The sequence below is a fragment of the Panthera tigris genome, chromosome C2 (assembly GCF_018350195.1).
Source record: "Panthera tigris isolate Pti1 chromosome C2, P.tigris_Pti1_mat1.1, whole genome shotgun sequence".
NCBI classification, from domain to species: Eukaryota; Metazoa; Chordata; class Mammalia; order Carnivora; family Felidae; genus Panthera; species Panthera tigris.
Window position 1 is genome coordinate 73,640,433 of NC_056668.1, and position 7,494 is coordinate 73,647,926.

The 7,494-nt window shown below is 53.8% G+C and overlaps 1 long non-coding RNA gene across 1 annotated transcript; it reads right to left on the minus strand.

Annotated features, from left to right (window-relative positions):
- Window positions 1–2,438: 2,438 nt before the first annotated feature.
- Window positions 2,439–6,505, minus strand: LOC122230500. Its single transcript, XR_006207486.1, has 4 exons — window positions 6,451–6,505; window positions 5,883–5,966; window positions 4,988–5,085; window positions 2,439–4,365 (listed from the first exon to the last, which is right to left on the minus strand). It is a non-coding gene; the product is annotated as an uncharacterized LOC122230500 (long non-coding RNA).
- Window positions 6,506–7,494: the final 989 nt, after the last annotated feature.

A 7,494-nucleotide genomic window follows, 5' to 3' on the forward strand; every position in this document is an offset into this window, starting at 1 on the left:
CAGGGCAGGCCTATCCTTCCTTCTCTGGAGGCTGTCCAGTGGTTAGCATTTAGTAAGCTCTTAGGAAAACATTTATTGAGTCAAAATAATCTCTTTCTTACTGGCCTGACAGCCCCTCAAAGGCAGGACCTGCCTCCACATCACCAGGATGTCCAGCGGGGTACTGGCCTCACAGATTGCCCACAAATGCTTAGTAAATTGAATTTCAGTGACGCTGCTATTGGGAGAGTAATCAGTAGTGTTTTCTATCTCTAAACACCCCCTGCTTGCAAAAAACTTCCAGGCTGTTCTTGGTTAACAACCATTCTGGGTTTTCAAAGGTGAAAAGCAATTTGCCACAAGCAGAGAATGACAAATAGTCAGGATGGGAGAGGAAGAAGGGAGGGAAGCAATTATGGGGGGGAGGGGAGGGGAGAAGGGGCTCTCAACCCCATCTCCTGAGCCCTCGTTTTGCAAGTGAGAAGGAAAACTAAGAAGGCTTATTCTCAGAAAATCCCTTTTGCTCCTTAAGAGACCAGGAAAGTGCCTTGTCCTTCTGTCCTGTTTAGGTATCAGAGTCTGTGAGCCTGAAGGACCCCGATCACATTGGAGGTGCTGGCCAAGGGTGCAAGGACCTTGGGAGTCACCCGAGGGACACACACGTTATGCAACACATGAGGTTTAACAACTTCTCCACAAACGTTTAACATCTCCACCAACACGGGGCTATCGGCAGTTAAAAATGAAATTCTCTCTTTTGGTCATTCAACCGTATTTGCTCAGCGCCCACATGGTCCCTACTCTCCTGATATTTCCATTTTATTGGAAGAAGAGAGATTAAACACAGATACATACGTGTAAGTAAACAAGAACACGTCAGAGGGTTGTATGCTGAGCAGTGACGTATACAGCTCACTGCTGGAGGAGACGACGGTCGAGGGGAGCCCCGGCGTGGAAGCCGGGGAAGGACACTCCAGACTGAGGGTGCTACCAGTGTTGGCTTGCTGGATCCAAGGTCTGGAGGGGGAAGGAGGGAGGGAGAGGACCGCGGAGGCAGCGGGTGTCAGATGATCTTTCCTTCACCCGGCAAATTACCAAATCACGTGGAGCAGGAGTTGGTGGAAAGAGAATGGTAACTCGGGAGACGGGGCTGTACTCGCTCCGTCTCGGACCTAACAGGCCTTGGGCGGGATGCTTTTCCGTCTCTTGGACTGCAGCTGTGTTATTCTGCCTCCCTCCTTCTGGGTGATGTCTGGCCACCCCAGCCCCAGAAGGCCATTCCCGTACACGTCCTCTGGGGTGCAGATGAAAACAGGATAAGATGTCCTCTGCTCTGTTGGTTAATTGGCCCGGCAAGCTTCCATTAAGAGTTGTACTTTCCGGAGGGTCTGTGCTTAAAAGGGCCTCCTTTTAAGATGATGACTGCTCCCCAACCACGTGACTCTCGGTCGCTGGTGTTGTGCACACCAACAGCTGCTCGACAGCTGGCCGGGCTTCTGGACTCATGGGGTGGCTGGCTGACGGGGAGCTCCATGACGGCCACAGGAGTTCCAGCTCAAGAATCACCAATAGTCTCCCTAGAAATGGGCCACCGCCCAGCACCTGCCTCCCGCCTGACTCAGGGTGACTGCAGTGTGGATTTTGGCCGGTGTATACCAAGCACCAAATTCATGTGTGGCGGCCAGGGGACCACCCAGCCCTGAACCGCTGGCCTGCTACGCTACAGGGTGGGTTATTTTCGTGCGCGGACTTGTTTTTCCTGGCACGGGGACGGCCACATACTTCATGGCAGCAAGTCGTGGAGCCTCTGTGGGCTCTATTTACACAGCAGGGGGAGAGAGATGCACTTTTTTGTGTATGTAAACAGAACGGTTTATAACCCGTTAAACTGCCTGTCCTGATAGATGCGGGCCCCTCCTGCATGCGGGTAATATGTACAATATGTGTAGTGCTTCGGAAGGTACCAGCAACACCTCTGGCCAAGCACTGCTGTTCTGAATAACCCTCCTTGGCAGTGCGGGCTAATGAATGCCAGGGAGAAGCCCACAGTGGTGGTGACCAGGGAATCCTGGGATCCTCAGGAAGTGGGGAAGATCCCTGATGCCCTTCGCTCATGATTTCTACCTTATACAATGGTCTCCCACCACCACGTCTGTCCAATTTGAGCACAGAATACCTCCAGCTGTCAGACGCTCACCGCCCAGGACCTCGGCTATTCCTTGGGGGTTGGCTCAGCTTTTATTTTTTTTTAAATTTTTTTTAATGTTTATTTATTTTTGAGACAGGGAGAGACAGAGCATGAACGGGGGAGGGTCAGAGAGAGAGAGGGAGACACAGAATCTGAAACAGGCTCCAGGCTCTGAGCTGTCAGCACAGAGCCCGATGCGGGGCTCGAACTCATGGACCTCGAGATCATGACCTGAGCTGAAGTCGGATGCTTAACCGACTGAGCCACCCAGGTGCCCCTGGCTCAGCTTTTAGAAAGTTCTTTCTTAGTGTAGTCAAAATCTACCCTCTAAGTGTTCACCTTGGGGCTCTTTGGGGTCAGACAAGGTCCAATCCCCCCTTTCCTGGAACTGCTCTGCGCTTCGGGAGGTAGAGCTCTTGATCGGGGTTGAACTGCTTCGGCCTCTTCAGCTGGCTCTCCTACAACCTGGTTTTGACCCCTTTCACCGGCTCTCCAAGCCCCATTCCCTTTTCTAGAAGTGTGGCTCCCAGGTGTGAACTGAGTAGCTGGAGAGAGGGGGCTGACTGTCCCTCGCATCCTCTGAGAGGCAGGAGGGCCCTTGTACCAAATGAGAAGTGGGGTTCCCATCTCCTGGCCTCAGGCTGGCGAGCACCCCACTCTGTTAGCCACAAGGTCCCTGGAATGGGTGCTCCTCTGGCTCTGAGTAGATGGCTCCGTTGCTGGCTAAGAGCTTACGCTCTCCCTCTTCTGCATTTCCCCTCGTGTGGAAACGGAAATACTAAACCAGGTTAATAACATTTTACTAACAACAAGAAGCCCTCGTTATGAGTGTGGTGCCTTGGGCGCTTTTACAGGTATCTTACTCTCTCCAGAGTAGAGCAACCGAAGAGCTGGGTTCCTGCCCCATGGTACAGCTGAGGAAACTGAGGCTCAGGGGAGTGAGATGACGTGACCATGGCCCTGGGTAGATGGCAACACTACCCAGGAATAGAACCGGGGGTTTTTGAGGCCAAATCAAATGTTTTTCCTGTGTCCTCAAACAGCTCTCTTGCATGCAGGGGAGATAAGACTTTCTCCTAATGAAACAACCAAAGATTTGAATCCTGTGTTTGTTCTCTGGCACACGGGGGACAAATGTGAGGCCTCGGGTCATGCCCTTTGTCCCCTTCATGCAGCACTGTTGAGTTCATGAAGCAGAGGCCAAGGGAAAGGGCTGAGTCTAGTGGTCCCCTCTTTGCTGCAATGTCCTGGCCCGGAGACCAGAGCCAGACATGCCCGCCCAGCTGGGGCCTGGTTTGAGCCTCCCCAGGATGGTGGCAGGTGTCTGCTCTGTCACTCTCCTCAGTGCCTGGAAGTCCAAGGCCATGAGGACTGGCTGCCTTCCCGGAAAACACAGGTCACTGTCTGGTCGGCCTGTCCTTGAGCCCAGGCCTAGCTCTGTCCCATGGCAGGATATGGATGGGGAGCGGTGAACTGTCCTCCTCCTCTCTCCCGGGTAGGACAGCAGGCTCCCAGACCTGGGAAAACCTCCAGGTGAGAACCTCTGTTCTGTAGGAGAGGCGTCAGCTCTAAGCCAGGCCTCCGGGGTCGTCACAGGGACTGGGGATCCCAAGGGCCGTGTGTCCAGTGACGTTCCGGGTGGGAGGCCAGCCTCTGGAGAGCTCAAAGGAAGGACTATGTTTTTAGGGAAGAAGACAGGGCAAAAGTCACCTCCCTCTCCTTGATGAGCGAGTGGCTCCAAAATGGCCTCTCTCCAACCTGTCTCTGCCAGGGCAGGACACACAGGGTCAACAGGGCTGACGTCAGTCCCTGTCGCCCCCACTCCCCACCATCTGAGCTGCCTAGTCACAGCTTGTGTGTGGTTGAGATAGCACGGGGAGGAGACTTCCCGAATCCTAGATTTGACCACAGTGAGCAGAAAGCCTTTTTTTCTCCTGGAGGACGGTGGGGTCAGCCTGCTGGTGGACGGGAAGGCTGACCCTGAGATGTGTGGGGTTTGAAGAAGCAGGATGATCTCGCAGGAAGGGGTTGGGTTTAATCAGGCTCCCACTGGGCACTGAGGCCCTTGTGACAAAGAAAAGAGCCAGTCTTGTTCTCGAGATGGGGTGATGTTTGTGCGAGGCCCAGAGACGGAGGGGGTGGGCGGTGGGCAAGAAGGTGGCCGTTTCCTCCTCTTTGCTGGCGTCGAATGTGGTGCACTGAAAAGAAAACCTGTGGGAGGTAGGCTGAAAAGACCTGGTGTCGAGTCCCAGCTCTGCCACAGACTGACCGCCAGAGGTGGACTCCGTGTTTTTATCTGTGAAAGGGGGTGTTGAAAAATGTGCCCCCTGAAAAGTTACCAAGCCGAGAGCCCTGGATGTGAGAGGGCGTATTCAGTTGTGATGCGCTATCGGCCAGGACCGATGTCACCAACAGGCTTGGTGGTGGTGGCTCACCCCTGGGGGGGGTGGGGGAGGAGGGGCAGCCCAGTGGGATTTTGCATCATTCCTTCCCCACTAGGAGGAGCACTTGGCACTTGCAGAGGCTGGATTTTCTGCGTGGCAGGATGAGAGGTTGGAGTGGAACCCGCTGCCCTGCTCCCCCTCCCCCCTCCCCCCACCTCCTCCCGCCCCTCTGCCCCCTCTCCCCACTCTACCTCCTCTCCCAGGCTTCCCTCAGGGCAAACATCCCAGCAGGACCTTCCATCTCCCTCTGACCGCCCTCCCTCGGCCTTGGCAGCCTTTCAGAGACCGAGGAGGAGGCCAGGCTGCCAGGAAGGGTGGGGCTGCCTGGCAAGGCCCAGCCGCAGTGTGACCCGCCAGTCCCGGAAACGCTCCAAACCTTGGACCTCAGCGGACATCCGGCGACTCAGCGGCAGGGCCTGTCAGGGGGACGGAGCGCGTGTGGGATTCCTCTGAGGTCAGGTTCGCTGGAGACTTCTAAGAGGAGAAAGGAAGAGCCGTATTTTAGCCAATTCTGGAGTCAGAGGGCTCTGGGATGTGTTCACAGTGTGAACAGAAGTACTGGGACGGCCTCCAAAAAGGCTTCTCGCAGGGTTGTGCATGTATCCTAGATTTCTTTTTTTTTTTTTATTAATTTTTTTTTAATGTTTATTTATTTATTTTGAGAGATAGAGACAGAGCATGAGCAGGGAAGGAGCAGAGAGAGAGACACAGAATCCGAAACAGGCTCCAGGCTCCGAGCTATCAGCACAGAGCCCGACGCGGGGCTCGAACTCACAAACCGTGAGATCATGACCTGAGCCGACGCCGGACGCTCAACCGACTGAGCCACCCAGGCGCCCCCTAGATTTCTTAATTAAAAAAAAAAAAACATAAGTCAATAGTGCTTTCTGAAGAGTGTTCGCCACGTACTAGGCGCTTGCTAAACCTGTTACCCACATGAATCCTTCAACAACTCGATGAGACGAGAGTATTGTTATGCCCAATTTATAAATGAAGACACCAAGGGTCAGGGGCAAGTGTCATTTGCTCAAGGTCACAGAAATACTAATTGCTGGAGTCTGGATTGAAACCCAGGTGGGGCTGGCTGATTTCAGACCCCAGGTTCTTCACTTTCTTAGAAGGCAGAAACCACAGTCTCCTTGTCTCTATAGAATGCCTGGTACCTGGAAGACATCCAGTAAAGATAGGCTGATTAGGGCCTGATGTATTTTGGGGGGTCTGATTCTCTCCCATTATAGACTGATGAAATAACGTAAAATATGGGAAAGTACTTAGCTCAGAGGCAGATGTGCGTGTAGTAGGTCCACATAAATCCGAAGGTGAGGCCCGGCTTTCCTCCTTTCTACGTGATGTATCTGTGCTTGTGAATAGTATTTTCAGAGAACACAGCACCCTCTGGGGTCCCTGCCCCAGCAAGGTTGTGAAATGACCCTGTTATATCCCCTTGGCCAGAGGGAGTAAAGGGCCATGCTGGTGGGGTGGGGGAGGGAAGGATGAGCCTGTGACTCTCTTCTGCGTCCCACTATGCCGCAGGTTTGGGAGAAAAGACACCCGCTGTGTTTGCTGACATCTCTAAGAGAGCCCTCCTCTTCCAGCTCCACAGAGACGGTGTGGACCCGGAAGCCTGGACCACTCAGAGCCCCGAGAGGCTGAGTCACACCCACATGTGTGAGAAACACCGACAGTGTCACAGCATCGAAGGATGCTGGAGCGGGTGTGGTCTTGTTGGAAGGAAAAGGGTCTGCGGTGGGACAGCTGGGCCAACCCCGGGGTCCCCTGGTTTCCATGCACACCCACGGGGCACTTGGCCTGCCTCCTTATTTCCGGGCAACTGCGCACCTGCTTCTCCCTCTGGGAGCCTCCCGGCCCTCCTGCCTTCTTGGCTTTCGTTAAGGTGGTTGAGATAGAACTGTCCCATAATTCCGTGTGTCCCATAATTCCGTGTGTTTAACCCTCTCTGGGCTGTGTCTCAACAGACCCGCACTGACATGAAATTGGTCACAGTCCAGGCAGAAAATGTAACCCACTCCAGAAATCTCCGCGGTTATGGTTATGAAGGCACTGGAGGAGATGAGAGGGCAGACAAGGGTGAAAGGCAGTCTTGAGAGTAGCAACCACTGGAAAATGCTACCATTCTTGGGTGGAAAGTCACAGAGAGGAGATGATGTTTCCAGAACCGGAGAGACTGGAATCCTGGTGGAGGTTTCCTGGCAGGAACTGGGACCGCAGAGGTGACCTGCCAGGGTAGAACGACTCTGGTTTCTACCCTCCTGGCTGTGGCTGTTGGGACCTTGGCAAATGTGGCCTGCAGGGATCAGCCTCCTAGGGGAGGGAGCAGGGTGCAGGAGGGGAGGACCCGGATCTGAGGGCAAACAAGCAAACGACCTGCCTAATCTCCAGCTAGTCAGACCTTTGAAAGAGACTGCATCCCTCCAAGGGGCGATCCAGAGGGTTGGCCCTAAACTTGCCTCTGGAAATTGTCCCAGATCCTCTACTGGTTACTGTCATTAGTGGTAATGCCTAAGCATTATCCCTGCTGGGACTGAGGCAGAGAAAGAACCATTTTTTCAAGCAGATCTGCTTCTTGTGTATTTTTCGAAGGCTATGGGAACCTCTGGTTCTTGACCAAGCACCAGGTTTGACGATAAAATCAGCTCGAGGGACGGAAAGATCTATGGCAGACACTCGGGCAGACTTACACGCGTGTTAGGAAGGACACTGGACTCAGGGTCAGGAGACCTGAGGATATGTCTTGGCTCAGACAAGTTGCTTACCATCTTTGAGCCTCAGGCTGCACATCTTTCAAATGGGGCCTCTGTGTTTGCCAGGGTTCTGTAGAAGTGAGCAACAGAATGCACGCAAGGGGGGTTGTAGACGATAGAA